This window comes from Natrix helvetica (genome assembly GCF_964273705.1).
Source record: "Natrix helvetica genome assembly, chromosome: 3".
Taxonomy (NCBI): domain Eukaryota; kingdom Metazoa; phylum Chordata; class Lepidosauria; order Squamata; family Natricidae; genus Natrix; species Natrix helvetica.
The window spans coordinates 27,634,378-27,658,031 of record NC_138549.1 but is presented as its reverse complement, the minus strand read 5'-3'; the positions used below and the strand labels follow the sequence as shown (position 1 = coordinate 27,658,031).

The 23,654-nt window shown below is 37.8% G+C and overlaps 1 long non-coding RNA gene across 2 annotated transcripts; it reads right to left on the bottom strand.

Moving 5' to 3' along the window:
- LOC309390231 lies at positions 1 to 21,556 on the bottom strand. Of its 2 annotated transcripts, XR_014175089.1 has the most exons (4): positions 21,522 to 21,556; positions 20,290 to 20,394; positions 19,048 to 19,216; positions 1 to 462 (listed from the first exon to the last, which is right to left on the bottom strand). It is a non-coding gene; the product is annotated as an uncharacterized lncRNA (long non-coding RNA). The 2 variants fall into 2 exon arrangements; XR_014175090.1 differs by lacking the exon at positions 21,522 to 21,556 and having other exon boundaries at positions 20,290 to 20,402.
- Between the last annotated feature and the right edge of the window lie 2,098 nt (positions 21,557 to 23,654).

Sequence of the window (23,654 nt, the reverse complement as noted above, 5' to 3'; positions counted from 1 at the left end):
TTATCAATACAAACTTAGATTTTCAGTGGAATAACTGGCTTCAGTGTAGTCTTAAAATTCAATGTAGTCTTAAAATTAGATTGATGTAATATTTTTAGGCTTTTTCAGGTTGATATGATGAATTTAATTTAAAAAGATTAAAACAGAACATCATAAGGTTCAATAGCTGAAATGAGAGTCATGACCACATAAACATGTCATTGATGTAGGCAATCAAAATCCCATCATAAAATATTTTACCTTTTCTAGTTTGCCAAGGATAACTATACATATATAGACACGAAGATTACAGCACTTCAATTCTGGAATTAATGTAATTGTCTCCATATGGAAGCTATATGACTCATCTTCTGAAATTGACAAAGTTCATGGGAGTCCTCCCCTGCCCCCAAGGTTGCCCATAGAATCCTGATTATACAAAAGCATGTACTCTCTTTATGGCTTTTTCTCCTTGATATGGTTCTGAAATTAGAAGAAAAAATACTTTCTTTGAAAATAATGTACTGCTTGATATGAAAATAACAACTGGCTGTAAGAATTCCCAAGTTGGTGCTTTGTAGCTTTTATACTCTTTCAGAGTATATATTTGCCATGTTCTCTATGCCATATTGGATAGAACATGGAAAAATAACCTGAGCCTGGCTTATGAGGTAATGATGACTAAAGCTAATTACTCAAACTTTGTTCTGAACTTTTCATGGTGTAAGAAAACATCTACATGATTCTTGTGTCCACTCATTTCATAGCTTTCAACCATTTTCAGTCATCATCAGATGAGTAATAACTCAATGAAAGATATGGTGACAGGGAGAAAAATATTTCACAGTGGCCTAAAGATTGGAGAAAGTGGGAGAAACTCCAGAATGTAACCATTTAATGAAACAGATTTAGCACAAAATAGGGATGTTCATTCTATCATTGAATGTTTCCAAACAATCTATGCTGACTTTAGAACAGATCAATGTGCATGCTTCTGAAGAGATCCAAACTTAAAGAACATAAATTATGAGATATATAATTATGCCACCCAGGATATTAGTCATGCTGGAAGTTGTTAAGTTCATCATTATTTTTATATTCCTTCACCAATCCATGGACACTTTTATTGGCTAATTTTGTTGCTCATCACAAAACAACTGAAGATGGGGTAGTGCTAGCATTCCCCCCACCCCCCATAAAGGTGAATGAAGGAATTTTTGTTAATTCATAGTTCTATGATGTAGGAAATTCAGCTATTGATAGCAAAAAGGAAAAAGAAAAAAAAAGAAAATGGACTGGTTGTCATTTCTCAACAATCTCTAGCATTATACAAACATGAGCTGGATACCCATACTTTGTGATGAAACTATGTGATCGGGCAATGCAGGAGAAATCGGGTTCACTCTGGTTCAGTCCATTGGCTCAGAGGTGGTCAGTGATTGAAACACATAAGGGAATATCACTCCTGCTGCCTTGAGTCCAGAAGCTGTTCCATACGTGGAAGGTGTAGACATGTTGGTGAGGTACCCACATTTAGTACTATAAGGAACCCCAGACCACTCCTGAGTGAAGGAGTGGGACATTTGAACTGAGGTAATGAAATGTGAGGCAACTGGTAGTAGGAACAGAGTTCTTTTCAGGTGGGGAGGGGGAGCAGAATGTCTAACTCCTTCGCATCAAAGCATGTTAATTACCATATAAGAAATACTAATGATCTGATGATCATTTTGAAAAAATCCTTTATCAGCAAGGACCTAGAAGCCAAGAGGAAGATATGTGCTAAATTTCAAGTTTGTAGGCTTTACAGTTCTGGAGATTTCATGATGAGTGAGTGGTAGTTGGCTTTTATATATACCAGTGATGGTGAACCTTTTTTGACTCACATGCCAAAAGTGGGAGGACTGCAGGGGAGTTGTGCATGGGCATACCACACATGTGCATGATTTCCCCCTCTGCGTGCATGCACGGCAAACAGCACTCCACCCCACTTTTGGCGCTCTTTTTTTGCCCTCTCCGGGCTCCAGAGGCTTTCTAGGAGCTTGGAGAGGGCAAAAGCAGCTTCCCTGCCTTCCCAGAGGCTTCAGAAGCTTGGAGGCTTCAGAAGCTTCCCTGAAGACTCCAGAGCACAAAAAACTGGCCCTATGGGCAAACCGGAAGTTCAGAAACAGACTTCCGGTTTGCTTGTAGGGCCGTTTTTCACCCTCCAGAGCCTTCAGAAGGCTTCCCTAAAGACTCCAGAGGGCAAAAGAAGGCCAAAGTCAGTTGACCAGTGTGCACAAGCATGCTGGAGCTGACAGGGCAATGCCTCGTATGCCCTGACAAATGGTTGTGTGTGTCACCTGTGGCAAGCATGCCATAGATTCGCCATTACAGATATATACAGTATATATAGATAGATATGAACATGTTTATAGTATTTGAAGAACAGTACAGACTGAAAACTGAAAACATCTCAGAAGAAGTCTGATTTGGTTTCAACATGTTCCATGAAAATTTGAAAACATAAAAGCTGAATCTCCTGGCCACCAGTGTAGATTTCAACAAAAACCTTCACCTCACTTTGTTGGTTTTTTTTTAAAAGTTACACTTTGAAAGTTTAAGAAAGTGTTGCAAAGATTATTATGGTTCAAGTGCAACCCATACAGCAGAACTAGGAGCTTGCAGCCTTACAGAAATTCCTGAGTCACAGATGCAACAATCAGTATGACTAATATTGAAAGACATTGGAAGTTGTAATTCAGTAATATCAAAAAGTTTATCATATATGATGAATATTTACACTGTGGTCCATCAGAATGGGGGAGGGGGTTTACAGAAAATGCCCCTCCCCAAAAAAGTTTCCATTCCATTCTTCTGCTTTGAAAGTAGCACGTGTATAAACATGACTGCACTATCTTTTCCAGAGGATAAGACTTTGTAATACCTCCTAGCCCATGGACTGCAATCTGCATTGGCTAAGAGCAGCATAAAGGAAATGCTGACTGGGTTTACTATCAGTGAATAAACCCCACTCTGACAGTTCCAATTAACACCTCTAATGAAAGAAGACTCCAAGGCCTGAGTTTCCTCAAAGTTCCATTTTATTAGATATGTCATGTTGGCACATCTGGGAAAACCTGAATCTGAAAGTTTCTAGGTTTTCTCCACCCAATTGAAAGTTCAAGTCCCTGCTCAGCACCCACATGTCCATCACATGGTCCAATCCAGGGGTGGGTTGCTGCTGGCATTACAGCTGGTTCAGCAAACAAAGTTTTTTTGCACACGCGCATGCCAAATATACACTCTGTGCGTGTGAGTATTTGTACCTAAAAAGGTCTGCGCATGCGCACATTACAAATAATTATTATTTTTCAGTGAAGATTGTTCTGCGAATGCGCAGAACTGAAAATCAAGATGGCGCCGACGACAATAGAACCGGTTCGGGGACATGGCAGGCCAAGTTACTACCTACTCAAGTGAACCAGTCCGAATGGGTAGGAACCCAGCACTGGTCCAATCAAGCATCATCCCAACTGGAGATACCTCCCAGTCACACCACTCCAGGTGCAGGACAAGGTGTCCTTGATTCTCGGAGAAAGCAATGTTATTTTGACTATATTTACCCCATTCCATATAATCCCTCCTCCAGTTTTCCACAGCAGTAAATGTGGCAGGCCTGAAGACCCAACATAAAAGATGCTTCCAGACCTGACACCCACCTCAAAACATTTAAAAACAAGATTTCTAGAAAGGGTAGGAGCTCCTTGGATATTTGCAGATCTGCCCTGTTACACAAGCAGGCATCACGATGGAGAAGGTATGTTTCCTGGGCCTTGTAGGTTACTTTGTTTAATTGAGGGAACATGGAACATGCCCACTTTACCCAATCTTATTAGGTGAGCAAAAACTATTGGATATAGATGGCCCCTTAAGTAATCAGACCCCTGCACAAAAATGTACTTCATTTGTTTCTTCCCTGATTATTACCAAGTATCACACCAAACTTAATTTCTCGTATATAAAACTCTGATCATTCTCGTATCGTTCACTGCTTTTTTTTTTGTCCTTATGAACAATGTAATGAATTATGTTGGGTTTCTCGCTCTGTGTGTGTGTGTCTGGGTGTGTGTGTGTTTAAGATTTATGTTTTTTTTCTTTGCCCATGACTTCATATAAATAGACTTTTGCTTAACTATATGTTTGAAACATACAGTGTGCCACACACTTCTCTTGATTTGATTTGATTTATATAAGGACCCATTTTAAGTACATGATTCTGGGAAGTTCATAGCATTAAAATAAATAAAAATATAGAACAACATAAAATCAAATGAGATAGAACACAACAGCCTGAGAGTCATAAAAGCCCTTAGTATAGCCAGCACTCAGACTCAAGAAAATTTAATCTTTAAGGCCATGCACAAGTCAGCGAGGTTTGGAGAATTAGGTTCCAGAGGGTGGGTGCCGTAGCAAAAAAAATCATTCAGATTTCAAAAAGTTATAATTATTACCCACACACCATAAATGCAATTGAGAGAGAAAGAGAGAAGGAGAGAAGGAGAGAGAGAGAGAAAGAGAGAAGGAGAGAGAGAGAGAAAGAGAGAGAGAGAGAGAGAAAGAAAGAAAGAAAGAAAGAAAGAAAGAAAGAAAGAAAGAAAGAAAGAAAGAAAGAAAGAAAGAGAAAAAAAATTCCAAGTTTCTGAATGTATACATTCCATTTGCAATTAATTTTCTTTGGGAAGGGTTTCCAGATTATGTATGTATTGCATGTATGCATTTAATAATTCCTTGGTATCAACTGGTTCCTTTCAAAATTATGTAATGCCCCTTTTAGAAGCCTGCATTAAACTGAACATCTGAAATCGCTATTGAAGGCTTTCCTTTCTCTGCCCTGCCTTCTTCCATTGAACCTGAACGTTCATAGCTGTGGAGTCATCCTCTAGTAAACACAATAAATTATACAGTCATGCTCTCTTGGGAAAATATAACATTTCTCATCTGAGGAATAAAGCGCACATTCTACTTCCAAGCCTATGCAGAACTGCCATTCTTTATGCATTACAGAATGTTTATACAAGTAAACCTGAGACAAACAGGCTCGATGAGTGTCAAAATCCACTCCCTGCAGCATTTAAGGTGTTCTCTTCTAACATTAATTTTGTGGTAACATTGCAGCATTTTGTTTGTACCTCGAGAGTAGTCATGAGGCTAAGCAAAATACAAATGAATGAATAAGAAACTTATAAATCAATTTTACAAGAGGCTTAACCTGGAATCTGAAATGTTACCATAGGATATTTGATAATCAAGCATTGAAAATGGTATTTCACATAGTAGTTCAATATTCAAACTTCAACCGTTGTTTGAAAAAAATATATAGCATATTCCTGTCTTTTTTCAACAAAAAACAGTAAATTCAATAGCTGGTGGCCCAAAATGTTTTTCACCCCTAAACATGATTTGCCTTCAGTTTAATTGGGGAAATCTGATTTCAAAAAATTGTACTGACAGACAGATTAACAAGAGTTGGAACGGACCTTATAGGTCATCTAGTCCACCACCACCACCACCACCCACCACCACTCAAGCAGGAAACCCTACACCATTTCTCACAAAAGGCAGTCCTATCTCTTCTTGAAAGTCTCAAGTGATGAAGCTCCCACAACTTCCGAGGGTGGGCTGTTCCATCGGTTGATTGTTCTCACTGTCAGAAAGTTCCTCCTTATTTCTAGGTTGAATCTCTCCTTGGTCAGTTTCCATCCATTATTCCTTGTCTTGCCTTCAGGTGCTTTGGAAAAGAGCTTGAGCCCATTCTCCCTGTGGGAGCCCCTCAAATATTGGAACACTGCTGCCATGTCTCCCCTGTTCCTTCTCTTCTCTAGACTAGCCATGCCCAGTTCCTGTAACTGTTCTTCATATGTTTTAGTTTCCAGTCCCCTAATCATCCTGGTTGCTCTTCTCTGCACTTTTTCTAGAGTCTCAACATCTTTTTTATAGTGTGGTGACCAAAATGGGATGCAGTACTCTAGGTATTGGGGGAGATAAGTTTAATGTAGCTTATCTATGAAGTGAATGGATTTGAGTAATATGTCCACAGTTACATACATGTTTTGATAATAAAATAAAATAATCTCCCTTGTGGTTAATTTCCTGGCTGCTCATCTTTCAAATAAATCCCATGAGAACACATCCTGAAAGAATTATTTCCTTCTTGGCCACACCACCCAGACCCATAGCAAGAAACATCCTAGAAGAAAAGTCCTAGAATGATGGAAAGAGAGTCAGAACAAAGGACATTGAAAGTACAGAAATGCTAAAACATTTCTTAGAATATAAAGATAAGAGAGAGAAAGAAAGGGAAAATGCCCCACAGGTATTGACATAGTATTAACTGTACTAATTATTTTCATTAAGTTGTTATTTTGCCACTCTAAAAATATTTGATACAAGGACATTAAGCTTTATCCATGATTTGTGAATTGCAATGATATGAAGAAAAACCTGAGCTGGGTTCTGCAAACGGCATTGGGATGGAGAACTTCCTCACTTTAATCCATTGGAATGACTTGCTTCAGAAGTTGTGAGTGCTCAAGAGAGGAGGAGCTGACGTCGCAACAATACGACGTGTCAATATTTCTGCCACTGGACGGTCCTTTTGGACCTAAACCGTCCCGAAGAGACAGTGATAGAGAAGAGCACGTCCTGCCGATTTCAGAGACACCGCAAAGTCCCTGATTGATCCAGGAGAAGTTCTTATTTATGATGACAGAAACACAGCCTTAAAGCTGCTGAAGTTGAGACAGTTACAGAACGGAAACAAAGTGGAAGAGAAACTGTGTCGGACTGGTGAGGAAATTGTATTATTAGAAAAGAGACTACCCAAAGAAAATTACAACTAAATTAAAATTGAAGATAAAATAAAATAAGTGGCAAAATTAAGCTACATTAAACAATCCATTATCCTTTTTTAATTTTTCTTTTTATGAGTGAAATTTCTGCAAACGTTTCCTATTTTTTTAAATTGGATGGATTATCATTTTTTCTATTTTTTATTCTTTTATTTTTATTTCTTTTATATATACTTGTGGATTAAAATTTTCTTTATTTTACAACATTGGATTGGATTGTTTTTTTTTTACTAAGAATTTTTCTCCATAAGTCTGGTATATAAAGAGGGCTGTAACAGCAGAGAGAGAAAAAGTAACCCTGCCATTTAGAGGCTGGAGGCTTGGAAATATTGTTTCTTTTTTCTTCCCTTTGATCATCGGAGTTACACTTCAAGGCTTTTCAGTTTATTTATTAAGAGTGATAGTGGAAAGAGCATGGATTGTTTACACAGGTGCTCTTCTGGAGTTTCTATCAGTAGCTGGACTGCAGTGAAGACAAGCCTTGACCTGAAAGATTATAATGAATTTGTTTGGAATATATCAAAAGCCTTGAATGCTATAGTGGCAGTGTTTATAAGTTGGAAGGATGGCGCAACATGAAAAAGAAACATTAATATTGCAAATGATTACGCTCAAAATTCAAAAAAAATATTAATAATAACAGAGAAAATTGAGATGAGAATGGAGGATGCAGAACAAAGAACAGCAAAAAGAGGTGGGAAAATTGAGGAAGAAAGGAAGGACAGAGTTCCAAAAATTGAAGGAAAAAAGGAACAAAAAGATAAGAAAATTGTTGATACTTCAGCAAATTGAGTGTGGTTGGAAATAGCAAGAGTGGACTATGGAAAGGGGAGATAGGTGGACTGGAACTCTATCTCAGACCTCAAAGTACAGAAGAAGAAGAAAGAGAAAATTTGATGGAAGTAAGGAGAGAAATCTTGACAGAAGCATTGGTGATAACCAAAGATAAGCTGAACAGTTGGAGGGTTTTGAGTGCTCATAAGATATGCAATGAGCAACAAGTTGAGAAAAGAAGTCCATAAAAGACCTACCAAGAAAACAACCAGAATATTAATTCCACAAATGACATGAGATATAAAACTGCACTACTATTAGAAAGATACAGGTTGATGTAATGAAAGTTTACAATAAAAATTAATGTCAAACTTAGTTAAATTTAGAGTATTATATATAGTCATATAAAGTATTTGTTATTAAATATAATCATTTATTGTTTAGAATATGTTAGAAAGTTGCAATTGGATGATTGGATGATTTTAGGTGGATTTAATGGAATGCCATTATATAGTTTTACTTCAAATTTAGGATATTTCATACAAAAGGATATAAAAGCAATTTATAGTCAAATGAATGTTTAATATTTATAATATTTTTATATAATATACTGAATTGATGGTATGAAAATTTGCTTGAAATGAATAAATTGACATTTGAAATTTGAGAACAAGAAGATGAACAATTTTATAAGGTATGGGATTTATCTTATAATATAAATGAATCCAATACCTAGAATATTTTGTTCAAAATGAACGGATAATAATTATAGTCAAATAAATGATGTACAATGATAATGTATACATATAGACTAGATTTATAATTTGTGATCTCACATACATTTGAAAGGACTATGGAAGTGATGCACAAAAACTTTGCAACCAACTGACATGCTGTACGTGATTGAAGAAGGTTCTATGTGTTATGTGTTGTCTGTCTTTGTCTGACCAAAAAAGAAAGAGAGAAGGAAAAGGAATAAGAAATGATATACAAAGATTTTTGGGTTTGCGGAAATACCACCTCAAGAAAATAGAAATTAAGAGCTGGAAGAGACACCTGCAGCAATAGAAAAAGAAAGGAAGAGAGGAAATGAGAGGAGGAAGATGGAAGGGTGAAGGAGAGAAGGGGAGATGGAAGGAAGGGAAAGGAGATGAGGAAGGAAGAAAGTAGAGAAGGGAGGGAGGGAGAGAAAGGAAGAGGGGAGAGGAGATGAGAGAAAGAGGAGGGAAGGAAGATGGAGAGGAGGAGAGGAAGATGGAAGGGAGAAGGAGAGAAGGAGAAAGGGTAGGAAGGGGAAGAAGAGAGGAGGAGGGGAAAGGGAAGGGAAGAAGGAAGGGAAAGGAGGAAGGAAGGAAGTAGAGAAGGGAGGGAGGGAGAAAAGAAAGGGAGAAGAAGGTGGTGTCAAAATAGGTGAGGGATGGTAAACAAAACAACCCGAATGGAATATTACAATTCTATAAATGTAATGACAAATGTATAAGAATTATGAATGTAAAAAAAGAATAATAATTATGTGAATGTATAATTGTATATAGAGAACAAAAAAAAACCTTTATTTTTATAAAAAAAAATTGTGGGTGCTCCATCACTTGAGGTTTTTAAGAAGAGACTGGACAGCCACTTGAGTGGAATGTTACAGGGTCTCCTGCTTGAACAGGGGGTTGGACTAGAAGACCTCCAATTTTCCTTCCAACTCTGTTATTCTTTTATTCTTCTCTGTTATTCTGTTATTCCTTTTTCTTCTATCACTTTGGGAGAAACAATGATTCAGATCTCTCTTTTATCCGAATTTGGACGGGGGAGGGGATCATGAAAAGATCTCATATGTAACCCTTGAAAACTGCTACATCACTGCAGACTGACTTTTCACACATTTTGATACTTTCTGAAATGTAATTCAGATCCTCTATACCAGGGGTGTCCAAACTTGGGAACTTTAAGACTTGTGGACTTCAACTCCCAGAATTCCCCAGCTGGGGAATTCTGGGAGTTGAAGTCCACAAGTCTTAAAGTTCCCAAGTTTGGACACCCCTGCTCTATACATTCACCAATTTTGGCTTTTTTTGAAAGTTATTAATCAAGCCCATGTCCTGCTATCATTCAAAAGACTCAGAGAAAAACCAGCTGTGTGTTGTATCATTGCATGTCACTATAAGAATAGAGAAATGCTGAAATTCATCACTTTCTATAAATGATAAGAGACAGACGCTAGCATCTCCAGTCTTAAGCTATTTCCTTAATTTTATTTTTTATTATTCGTATTTATAGACCGCCCCCTCTCCCGAAAGGGACTTAATGAGAATGTTTTTACTGTTTTATATGATCAGATAGAACATTGTCAATAGTCCCTTTTCAAAGGTGTATGTACTCTATAGGTATATAAATATTTGAAATAAATTTTTAGGTAAGTACCTTCTGCAGATATTTGCGAACCAAGGATTGCATTTATCTTTCCAAATTTATTCTTAATACATTTCCTCTATTACATAGGCCATTCTCTTCTAAAGCAAATGGTTGAATTATCCACCTCCTCCCCTTCCCAGGTCACGAACTGATGTTTCATTTCTTTCATTTGTAGCTCATGCCATCACAGAGCATACATACCTGACATTTTGCAAATACACGGCTCTAATCCACTAGTTCCCTAACTAATATCAGTTGTTGAACTGAGTTGATTAGCAGCTTGGCAGATAAACCTTTAGTTGTTTGCTTATCTCATTGGCTGCTGCGCCACTCTGATGAATTATACAATGAAGGCAAAGTCAACAGAACTGTCAGTTTGAAAACAGAGCAGTATGTTTGGACCAGGGACCAAAATTTAATTTGAAAACAGAGCAAACCAACAACCACTCAAAAATGACAAGGCTGCTTCCTGTTCTATTTGGGGAAGGAAGGAAAGAAGGAAGGAAGGAAGGAAGGAAGGAAGGAAGGAAGGAAGGAAGGAAGGAAGGAAGAAAAAAGAAAGAAAGAAAGAAAGAAAGAAAGAAAGAAAGAAAGAAGGCAGGAGAGAGGGAGAAAAGAAGGAAGGAAGGAGGGAGGGAAAGAGGGAAAGAGGAAGGAAGGAAGGAAGGAAGGAAAGAAAGAAAGAAAGAAAGAAAGAAAGAAAGAAAGAAAGAAAGAAAGAAAGAAAGAAAGTTCACATAGGTTATTAACACACAAAAGACCTTGGTTTGGTCATACTGAATAAAAGTTGAAATCATCTCTTTCAGACATGTACATGAATTCACTTCCCCGCACCAGAGTGCTTGCTGATAACAGAATAATTGACAGCCAGAAATAAAGGCATCCTCTTCTTAATATGATGCTTTCAAGAAAAAAGAAAGAACAATGTGTTTTCAAACATGGCAACATTGATTTACAATTTCCGCATTATTGTATTGATGTCTTACATCACTTTATAGCATGAAATGTACTACATAATTGTTTTAAAGTGAGATAACACACCATAACATGCAAGGAGTGGCATAACAATTGGTATTTTGTTGCTGTTTTTACATGGTTTCCTATTCCACAGATTGGAATATTTTAATGGGGTTGATAGGAAGGTGTAATGGAAAGCAATTCCATACTACTGGTCTGTCCATTTCTCAAGCCAATTTCTGAAAATCCCCTTTGGCTTTAGTGGGCAGGGGAATGGATTGGAGCTAGTGCTCTGTATGAACTATGGCCACTGCAAGACATGATGGTTATTCCTATTTTTTGTCCTTCTCATCCATAACAGGAAGGCAAGTCCCATTGGCTGACTCTGGATAGATTGGTCTACCATTGCTTCCTTTCTCCTTTTAAGGTTGTTCTTTCCCCACAATTTCCATTTATTTTGCCTACTTTTCCTTTGCTTTCACCCCTGCTTCTCACATTATATCAATTGACCCAGAATTTACTTCTTCCCGCCCTGCACATATTATGGAAATATTATACTCCGATGCTGCACTAATCAAAGCAATAGGGCATATATTGAGCTTTCACTTTTATATTCCTCAGTAGGTTCGTGGAAATGTGTATTTATTTTATTTATTTATTTATTTCTTGGATTTCTAGACCGCCCCCTCTCCCAAAAAGGGACTCGGGGCGGTGTACAGTCAATGCAGATAAAAATACAATCATAAAACAATTAAATACAATTGGATGGAGGAGATAGGCTGTACAAGAAATAAATATATTTTAAAACCCTAAAAACATCCCCAATTAAAAACCCAAACCCAATTAAAATAAATCCCCGGGAGGTAAAACTAAGAAAGTGCCAGGCCAGCTGATTGAAATAGGTGAGTCTTTAACTTTTGACGGAAGGAACGGAGGTCGGTGGTGGTTCGAATGTTGGGGGGGAGGTCATTCCAGAGGGTTGGGCCCATCACAGAGAAGGACCTACTCCTAGGTGTCGCCCGCTGACATTGCCTAGCGGACGGCACCAGGAGGAGTCCCTCCCTGTGTGAGCGAATAGGTCGCAGGGACGTGTGTGGTAGGATGCGATCCTGCAGATATCTAGGTCCTATGCCATGGAGCGCTTTAAAGATGGTAATCAATACCTTGAAACGCACCCGAAAGGCCACAGGTAGCCAGTGCAGCTCGCGCAGGAGCGGTGTTACGTGGGAGTAACGTGTACTCCCCATGATAACCCGCGCGGCTGCGTTCTGAACTAGCTGCAGTCTCTGGATGCGTCCCAAGGGAAGCCCCATGTAGAGGGCATTGCAGTAGTCCAGGCGAGACGTCACCAGCGCATGAGTGACCGTGCGCAGGGCACTCCGGTCCAGTAGGGGGCGCAATTGGCGCACCAGGCGAACCTGGTGGAACGCCCCCCTTGCCACGGCTGCCACATGGTCCTCCAGTGACAGCTGGGCATCAAGGAGGACGCCCAAATTGCGCGCCCGCTCCACAGGGGACAGTTGTTCGCCCCCTATGGCCAGCGATGGTGTCAGCTGGCTGAACTGAGGTGCCGGTACCCATAGCCACTCGGTCTTGGAGGGGTTGAGTTTGAGTCTGTTGAGTAAAAATTGGTTTCCCAAATCAAACTAGCAATGTTCCAACTTTAGAACATTGTAAGATGTTTAAGAAAGGATAAAGAAAAAAGGAAAAAAATGCCCTACTGTAGACAGGGGAGGGGAAAACAAGAGGAACATGCTTCAGCTAGCTTGGGTAGCAACTAAAAGAGACAATGAGGATTAAGTGGAGCATGAATGGAGTTCCTCGAGTTGAGGATGGTTCCTTGACTTAATGTCCATCATCAGATCAACTACAGAAAATGGAAATCTCAGCAAATGCTGACTAGCAGGGAACATGACAACCCAGTAACCCAAGATGAAGTGGACATCCTTCATTTAATTGTAAAACTATAGTAACAGAATCTTGCAAGTATCAATATGCCTTCACAGTCCATTGTCTTCATGTAAAGTAGGGAGAGTGCTGTCTGAGCCTTTTACTATGCTACTTTCGAGGCTGCATTCAGGCCTCTTTTATATGCCTGTTGCCTTGGTATCAGCTTTTCCTCCTATTCTTCTAGGTTATTCCCTCTTCCAATTACATCAGGTGATATGCTAGGCACTTTAGCCAATCAGAATTGGGACTACTGCTGTAATAGAACCATACTGGAAATCATCTGTTCAGAAGAACTTAAAATGATTCAGGTCAGAAAACAGCAAGTTTGAATTTAAGTTGAAAACCCAAGCTTTGGAGGAGCATTTGCAATGGGCTGGGAGTGACACAATCTATTCATGCCTCAAGAACTGGCGAGGGACCTGTACTAGTGATAGGCCGAGAAGAAAGTGCAAATCTGCCATATTTCACTCATTAGCAAAGGACCTTTTCAAGTCAGCAATTTATTCCAATGCAGTTGTGCTTTTACTGCCCCTTTTATTTTCTCCCTTTTATGTCGTACTTAGAACCTGATTAAATAAAATGAGAATTAGTCCTCAATGGCCTTGCAAAATTCTCCACCAAATTTGGTAGCAGAGTAAATGAGAAGGTGAAGAAAGCATTAGTCATTTCTCAACGGACATGCTTCTCCCTTACTGGTAACCAGCATGTCTATGGAAAAAGAGAATTAGGAGAAGTTCCTTCATGGTATGCTCCTTTGGGATTAAGTGTTGAAGATAGGATTAACAGATGAAAGATAGAACATTCTCCACAACAAATCAATACAGTATACCATACTTTATCCAAGCAAATGCATGGAGATCCTGTCCCACTTTGACATATACCCAAATATCTTTCATTAAATTTGATATGAAGGAAAAGAAATGTGTGATATTTTCTGTTATCTGTTATTGTGTGAATCTAAATGCAATCTGATGCTGTGTGAAGCTAGTGTAGAGGTAAGAGGGCACTTAACCCAAGCAACAAAAACACACTTGTTTGTACTTTATGTAAAACTGTAGGGAGTAGCAAAATTGTACATTTTTATTGGGGCATTCTCTGTGGGATCCTACCCACCCCCTTCTACAGGGAGAGGACTTTTATTTTTATGGACTGCAATTTATATTATTATTAATAAAATAGGCATGTTGATAGCCTATTCTAAGCACCTTTGTTGTTACTTGCGAAGTCGTGTCCGACCCACTGTAATCCCATGGACAACATTCCTCCAGGCCTTCCTGTCCTCTGCCATCCTCTGGAGTCCATTTAAGCTCACACCAACTGTTTCAGTGACTCCACCCAGCCACCTCATTCTCTTCCCCTTCTTCTTTTGCCCTTAATCTTTCCCAGCATTAGGCCCTTCTCTAGTGAAGCCTTCCTTCTCATTAGGTGGCCAAAATATTTGAGTTTCATTTTCAGGATCTGGTCTTCTAAAGAGCAATCAGGGTTGATCTCCTCTAGGACTGACCTGTTTGATTGCCTTGCAATCCAAGGGACTTGCAGGAGTCTTCTCCAGCACCATAGTTTAAAGGCCTCAATTCTTGGTGCCCAGCTTTTCTTATGGTCTAACTTTCACAGCCATACATTGCAACTGGAAAAACCTTCTAAGCACCTAGGCAAACAGAAATATGTGCTGATAACTGAAGAAACAATGAGCCATCTATACCTTATCTAAAACTGAAAAAAATACATATTTTGATATTGCTTATTAATGTAGCATGGATTTTTTCTTTACACTAAGATAACTAAGGGTACTTCCTTCGCTCTTTGACATAGTTTTTCCAAGCAATTACCATGTTTAACTATGTAAAGTCTCTGAATATGAGGTCCTAATTATATTGGCTCCCATTTTATGAACACATTAGACCATCTGGCTGGCCAATTTTAGAAACAGAATGCTGGATTAGGAGGGAAACCCCTTCTTATTTTTCTTAATGTTCATTAAATCCCAATTGATTTATTAGCTAACAATATTATGTATTCTACTATACTGTAAATATTACATTTAGCCCCAAAACAGGTTAGGGCATTGGAAATCATCTAATTATAACCAAATCGGAAATCTCATAGGAATCTGCATCTAAATGGTGGTAATTCTCAGTAATACTACTAGAGTTCTCAAACATTAATTTTGAGATAGTGTCAAACACATTTTGTTGGTTTTACAGGTGCTCTACTTTGGGATGTTTTTGTGTATATTTATAGTTGCAAGTATTACAAATTGTGCTTGATATCTCAGTTACATAGCAACCACAGCTTTTTAAAGATATTCAAACAATGAGAATTTTCCTCCAAGCATATATGTCTTCAATTCATGTTTTTGCTGTAGGCAATTCTGAGAAAGAAAGAAAGAAAGAAAGAAAGAAAGAAAGAAAGAAAGAAAGAAAGAAAGAAAGAAAGAAAGAAAAAGAGGGATGGAGGGAAGAAGGAAGGAAAAGAAAAGAAAGAAAAAGGGAGTGAGGAAGAGAAAGAAAAAAGAAAGAAAGAAGGTTTTTTTGCTGTTCAAGAAACAAATGAGAATGGGCAATCTGCAACCTAAACTAAAGACATGTTCCGTTTCCAAGAAAAACATGCAGTTTTCATTTATTTTTGTCCTCTGAAGAATAATCATTATGTATAACATCCAGTTGAAATGGCCTCAAGCCCCTTTATTGCCACTATCATCTTGTTCCAAAAATATTAATTATTGAATAGACCTACAGGATATTTCGCGACATTCAGGTTCCCTTTGAGTCCTGCCAAAACTAGATTCTTCTCAGCATCTTTTTAAACAGTACCCTCCATGAGTAAAATAAACATGTCTAACCATCCGAATAGAGTTTCACCTCAGATCTTTCGTCTAGAAATAATATATGATCCATCTTCTCTTCATTTAGAATGGGTATTAGCTTTGAGATACTATATTCTTTAATGTTATACAGATGATAAGCATAAGCTAATCAATTTATAAATCATTTACATTACAATATCTTTCTTGTTTGTTAACAATGTTTATTACATAATTTCTACCTTTACTCAGAAAAAGAAAGTATGTTTGGAGATGAAATATATCCAGATTTCTGAAATTTCACCTCACCTTTGCAACACCCCAGAGTGTCGTTGGAAATTAGTTGAAATTCCAGTAATTAGGAAATCATGAATTTTGTAAAAGATTGTAACATCTCAAAAATATGCAGTGTCAGAAGTTCAAAAGATTCCACTGATGTTAACCATTTTATTAATTTGACATTAGATATTTTGGATTTTTTTTTTTATTATTTGCTTCCAGAATGCGTTACTACTGATTGGGCAAGTTGCTATCCATAATTTGGGAATGTATGGTATGCACATGTGTATATGTACATACAAGTGTCTGTGTGTGTGTGTGTCTCTGTGTGTGTGTGTGTGTGTGTGTGTGTGTGAGAGAGAGAGAGAGAGAGAGAGAGAGAGAGAGAGAGAGAGAGAGAGAGAGAGAGAGAGAATATATAATGTTAATTTTAAATGCAAAAGGGTACATTTTCCCCTGAGCTTGTGTGCAAATATCATTTTTGACCCACAATGAAGGCCTCTTTATTTCCAAGTATGGCTAGAGAGAAAAATCCTTGTATATTCTCAGTGGCTTGTCATCAGTATTTTCTTCTTTGTTTCTTTACATTTCTTGCAATATCAGGTCATCATGTATGGAAAGATGAGCTATGCTGATAAATGTTTTGTGTGACAGTCAAGGTCAAAGGTTTCTTTCTCTGCAGTGATCTGATTGTCAGCTGCCCAGCTCAGGCGTGTAGGCCCATGCAGAGCCAAGAGAAATAACTTAATAAATAAAGGTTCAAAACATTTCCAAATTACCTGCCAGCTGATACACAAAGTGTCAAAAGAAAGAACAATAAAAAAGACACAGTGGAGAGACAGAAGATACGTATGAGAGGAGACTGGACCTGGTGTGGAACAGGAGAGGGAGCATTTGAAAAGACCAAAAGTAAGAGTATCCACAGCCAAGGAGAACATCTAGAAGTACCAAGCAAGTTAAAATCAAAGGACAACTGGGGGGGGGAAGAAAGCAGGAGGAAAAGCCTGCTCTGAACCCTCAATGGGGGGCCCAACAAACTCTACATGGCTGAGAAGCTGGATAACTGGCCAACAGACCATTAAGAGAAGAAGTTGAGAACATTCCTAATCCTGAGGATAAGCAAAAGTGTGGAAGAGAAAAGAAACTAGCAGTGAAGCATTTTTGCATTGTCATTGTAAACAAAGCAGTAGAAATGCAAGTCATTTAGTTAAGTTCTAAGTACCCTGTTTTCCTGAAAATAAGACCTCCCCGGATAATAAGCCCAATCGGACTTTTGAATGCATACGCTAAACTAAGTCCTCCCCTGAAAATAAGCCCTCCCAGAAAATATTACAATACAGAAGCAGCCGTGAGGTGACCACACTTGCCGCCTCCTGCACCTCAAAAATAATAAGACCTCCCCGAAAATAAGGCCAAGCACTTATTTCAGGGAAACACGGTATTAAGTTATGTATTATATTTCCCCTTGGTCACTATGGCTAGATATACATACCATATATATGTAAAACACATGCACAAAGTCTTGTAAATAAACTCTGTACTATATTAAAAGGTCTACTACATAAAGAGGATTGCCTTCACTTGTTAGCTTCATGTCTATCTCTGGTTTCCTTCCTATCCATTTCTACTCTCAGTGTACTGTCGGTGTATATCAGGGGTCATTTTAAATGGAAGTTAATGATGGCAAGTTATGGAGATAGAAAGATTATATTCCCTTCTGCCAGAATTCACAGCCCACCATTAAAAATAATTGCTTAATTTTTGCCCCATTCCAACTTAAGAAGGAAGGAAATCAAAGCAGGACGATATTTTGTCATATCCCCAAATGATGGCATTGATACGTTCATTTACCAGTCAATGAAATAACTCTAATCAAACAAAGTTAGACCAGGGTGGAAATACAAATATAAGTAGATTTTGGTGGTTCTATAATGTTGCTTTGAATACGAGATCAGTAGGATTCCTTATTTGCTGGCAAGGCAAATTATTGTTGCTCTCATTGTTATTCAGTGTGCGTGTGTGTGTGTGCGTGTGTGTGTGTGTGTCCCTTTGAATCTGCTTTTTACTACTGCTAGGCCTAGTCCAGTGGTGAGATTCAAACATTTTTACTACTAGTTCTGTGGGCATGGCATGGTGGGGGGCATGGCTTGGTGGGCATGGCAGGGAAAGGATAGTGTAAAATCTCCATTCCCTCCCAACTCCAGGGGAAGGTTAATGCAAAATCCCCATTTCCGATCAACTGGGACTCGGGAGGCAGAGAATAGATTGGAGCAGGGCTAGTCAGAGGTGGTATTTACCCATTCTCTGAACTTCTCAAAATTTCCACTACCGGTTCTTCAGAACTGGTCAAAACCTGCTGTATACCACCTCTGGCCTAGTCCCTATAGTTTTCTTGCCATTGCTTCCTTCCTAGGACTGAGAGAGCAACTGGCCCATGGTCACTCAGCTGATTTTGTGCCTACACTAGACTAGATCTCACAGACTTCTGATTTTTAGCCTGTCACATTAATTGCTACACCAAACTGCCTCTGCTTTAGCTATTATTTTATTCGGATGTGAAAAGAAGCAGTGCAATGTAACCATGGTTCAGCATAGATGCCAGCCTGGATGTACTAATAGTGAATTTGAGAAACATTTGATATAACTCCCTATGGCAACTTTTGTGCTGAACCAAGAACTTCAGGAAAAAATCAATAAGGAATTTAGTTCTACATTAGAAGTAAAATATTTAATGTGTAGATTCATTGATTAATAGCGTAGTCTGCTTAGAAGAAACTCATATTGAGTTCATTCTAAATTGCCTGGTAATGTAATCATTTCTTTTAAAATATCCTATTTTTTAGAGATTTAAGCAGAAATAGCAAGATTATATAAAATATAGCTCATTTTTACTAGAATTATAAAAATATGCTTTTCTAATTTTGAAAATTTCAAGCAGTATGGCATTTTTCATTGTACAATATAAGCAGAAATATAATAATATATTTCAGTTGGGTATCCTTGGTGTTCACTGACCTTAGTTGGAAATTTTCATTAACCAACTAGGTAACATCATCAGTGCTGGTGAGTGTAGGGCTTGCTCCCTGTTTATATACAGTGGCTTTCCCTGCTGTTGTTGTTGGGGGTGTGGTTTTCACCTTGATAGTCCTCGATATTTCAGTTCATTGTCCTAACTGATTCTTTTCTGAAACCAAAAATAGAAAAAGGCTCATAATATCAGCTTTGCACTGAAAACAAGTTATAGTTTAGATAAGACAACTTCTGTTTTCTGGTTAGATCTAGTCAACTGGTGATAAACTCTGAGAGTGAAGATAAAGGGACTTAACACTTATCTTACACTTGATATGAAAATGTTCATAGTTTATGTTGAGTCTCCTTCCATATATACATACTCTACCATCTGGTCTTGAGGTTTCTGTTACATCTATTATTGAATCATTAAAGTAAATGAGGTGAATAACACAATTAAACTTGTTTACTTGTCATGTAACAGCCAGTTAACAATGAAATGTACCTTATACTTTTTCCTGTGCAGTGTAATAAACATATCTTAATGCAACAAAAAAATTAATGCCAGAAAAATATATTTAATTTATAATATAATAATCCAAAAATACATTAGTTCTTCCAGTTACATTCTACCTATGATAATTGTATCAGCAGCCATATGACTAGAACCAAGTATAATTAAAACCATAAAACACAAATAAGTAGCCTGGAAGGGCGGGGGGGGGGGGGAGCCTGCAAGCGCAATTTAATGCTACTAATCAGACTCACTTGGGTTTTTACAAAGACCTTTGTGCAGAATTGCATAAACACAGGCAGAGAGAGTGAAACAGGAAGAGAGAAAGGGATCAAGGATCTGTCACTCTCCATATGTTGATAAAATATTAATCCCAGAATGCAAATCCCTGGCCATGTTGGCTGAAAATTTGCATAAGTGATAATTTTGAGTTAAAACTGGCAGGCTGTTATTTTTGGGGGGCAGGGGGAGAAAGAGAGAAATTGGGTATCAGAAAGAAATAGAAGTATTAATTTTGCTTTGGCTCTGATGGCATTAACCAATAGTTTTGGACATGCTAACCACTAACGTGTAACTCCAACATGGTCAAATGAATTGAAGGGGTATAACAGTTGCATCAATAAATGGCATTTAAAAACCGCGCAAATCCACTCTTAATCTAGAGTAGGCCAATTCACTGAAAAAAACAAACAGTGAAGCTGTTTTGTTCTGATCAGATTACTTAGATTGATTGCCAGAATCTGTTGTATCTTTAGAAGCAGTTGTTGCCAGTCTGCTCTTCCATTTCATCCCTGTGCAAAGCTGTCTGAAGGACATACTACACTGTAAATCCACTATGACTAAGAATCAAGAAATCAAAGCAAATTGGCTCAGCAAACAAATAAACATACAAAGAGTTAGCTAATATGGACAAGATGTTGCTACCGTAATTCAGGCATCTTTTGTGTATGATTCAAGGCTATCTAACTTTAAATTTTTATCCACACATTTGTTCAATAACAAGGGCAAAAAGAGAATATTAATATATTCTTTGAGGTCTTTCCTATTCTCTGTCTGTCTGTCTGTCTATCTATGTCTGTCTGTCTGTCTGTCTATCTCTCTCTGTCTGTCTGTCTCTCTCTCTCTCTCTCTCTCTCTCTCTCTCTCTCTCTCTCTATCTATCTATCTATCTCTCTCTATCTCTCTCTCTCTATCTCTCTCTATCTCTCCTTTCTCCTTCTCTATAATATGTGATAAATTCACAAATTCAAACCATTTTCTTCTTGGAGTATTTCCCTTCTTCTTCTTCTTCTTCTTCTTCTTCTTCTTCTTCTTCTTCTTCTTCTTCTTCTTCTTCTTCTTCTTCTTCTTCTTCTACTCCTCCTCCTCCTCCTCCTCCTCCTCCTCCTCCTCCTCCTCCTCCTCCTCCTCCTCCTCCTCCTCCTCCTCCTCAGACTTTCCAAATAAGTTGCAATTATCTTTCCTGCTGACATTCATGAAAATAATGTGCTAAGATTATTAGGAGTCAATCAATGTTTTGGCCAGAAAACCAATAGGACAGCAACACATTTTAATCCAATCAGTGTGGTTGTCCCCCTTACCACCAACTGCCCTGGAAAACTACAAACTCTGTCAAACCTGATACAACTCCATAGTTGCCATAGTTGCTTTCGCTGACAGCTTTGCCAAACAGTGAAAGGAGGAGGGTGAATTCCTAAGAGTGGAGGGAGGCTATGTGTTACGTAATTAAGCTCCCCGTTAGAAGAGCAAGTATGAAGAGAAGCGTAATGAGAGTGATATGGAATAACACGCACAAACCAGCATACGGAGACACTGAATAGTATAAAAATATAGTCATTTACTATGTAGAAATATCGAGGTATTCAGAGTCCGGTTAACAGTCCAAGTCATACACAGTTCAGTAATTCAGTTATCAAATAGTCTCAGTTTAACACACAAAGTAGATAACAGTTGCAAACCACAATACCTCAAAATACACCTGATCAGCTTCTAACAAAACAGAGAGAGAGAGAGATCTAACAACCCTTCTGCCTCCCTCTTATAGCTGCTTGAGGTAACAAACCAATTACATTTCTCTAAGATTTAAAGTAACAGTAACATAATCATAGCTTAATATACATTGCCAAGCCAAGCATAGGGTTACATCCCTAACACTATGGAATGCAAGTGTCTGTTGTTGGGGGAGACATTATCTACCAAGGCCAAGTGATGAAGAATGTTTTGACAGAAGCAGACAGCTTTTCCCAAAGCAAAAGGACTGAATTCAATTGGTGAAAGGCCCATAGAGGAAAAGGGGAGTTACCTATGTGCGTTTTCCTGGGAAAATATCAGAACTGACTTTTTTTCTGCCACGCCTAGATTTATTTATTTATTTATTTATTTATTTATTTATTTATTTATTTATTTATTTATTTATTTATTTATTTATTTATTTATTTATTTATTTATTTATTTATTTATTTATTTATTTATTATTTATTTATTTAGATTTATAAACCGCCCCCTCTCCCAAATGGATTTGTCAATAAAGTCATACTCTAGATGGATTTGTCAATAAAGTCATACTCTTGGTTAATCTAAAGAGCTGGGAGATTCTTTTATTGAATGTGCCAAATGGCATGGTTAACAAATCCCCTATTATTCCCATTTGAAACAAAACAAACAACAAACAATAAAGAAAAGAAAACAAGTTGCTACTACTGCCATAGTGCAAAGTTTTGAGAGGTATGGTGAAATATACAAGCTGGTTTACCACCATTACTAGTAAAAAGCATTAGAGATATTCAAGCAGGAAACTATTCTTAGGTAAAGAACTGTTGATGCTAATGCTGAAATGGAAATACTCTGATTTTGCTCATAATCAAGCCAATATTTTGGAATTACATCACCAAACCCTGTTAGACTACTGTTCCTTTTTTATTTTTCCTTAGAACGGAATTAGTGCTCCAGAGGCTACTTAATACATTTCTTTTATGGATGCCATTTTAATAATTAACTGAACAAATTTCTCTCACTCGCTCTCTCACTCTCTCTTTATCTCAGTCTCCTGTTCTCTCCCTCCTTCCTCTATTCCTCCCTTTCTCCCCATCTCTCTCGCTTTCTCTGTCTGATAGGAATAGTATGAAAATAGCAGTTCAGTTCAACATTGTGTAAGATGAAGCAAATAGTTTGCTTCCTTTGTCAACAACTCTCACAAAGCTGGTTTCAATTTCTCACCACAAAATCACTGAAATAGATTTAATCCACCACACTTACAAAACTGCTATTGAAATGCTTTGCCCGGTTTCAGCCTTAAAAAGAATCTAAACAATATTGAAAATGAAGGTGGCAAATAAAAAGTATACAACAACTACCATCTCTTTCTCTCCCTTTCTTTTTTTTTTCAGTACAGTTGAGAAGTCACAAATGTGTGTGATAGACCACCCTGTTCTCAACTGTACTCTTTAAACAAACATGTTTAAGTCTTCTCTATTTATCTAGAAACAAAATTCATGGAATAAGAATTATAATGTCATGGCCACATTTTGTATCTCTTGATGGGGTTGAAAATGTAGAAATAAATATGACCCCAGCATTGAGCCACTAATGCCACGCAAATCCTATAGCTTTATTTTTTTTTTTATTACCCGGGCTGAGAAATCAATATTGTATATTTAGATATTGGCCTATATAATATATCATCAAGGGAGTTTATAAGTAGATTTTTTTTCCTCTCAAAAATGACGGGAGTATCTTGAAATTTGAAACCACACAACGTTGTGTGTATGTACTTTTTTTGTTTGAATATTCTGTCTGTTCAAATGTTTGAAATGATTCAGAAATTTTCAAATATTGAATGGATGTTGACTATGAAACGCTACTCACTTTTTAACAAAGTATAAAGAGAGTTTTCATTGCACTTTATATCTTGACTTTTGTTTTGACTGCACCTGTGGATACCCTCGGAATGACCCTATTGTTTGGTTCAATCTGGTCAATACTTGGCCCGCAGCAGACTATTGAAAAAAAAAGAATTAAAAAGGAGACACTGTGGCAGTTTTTGTTTGGTTTAAAATCAATCTCTCTCTCTCTCTCTCTCTCTCTCTCTCTCTCTCTCTCT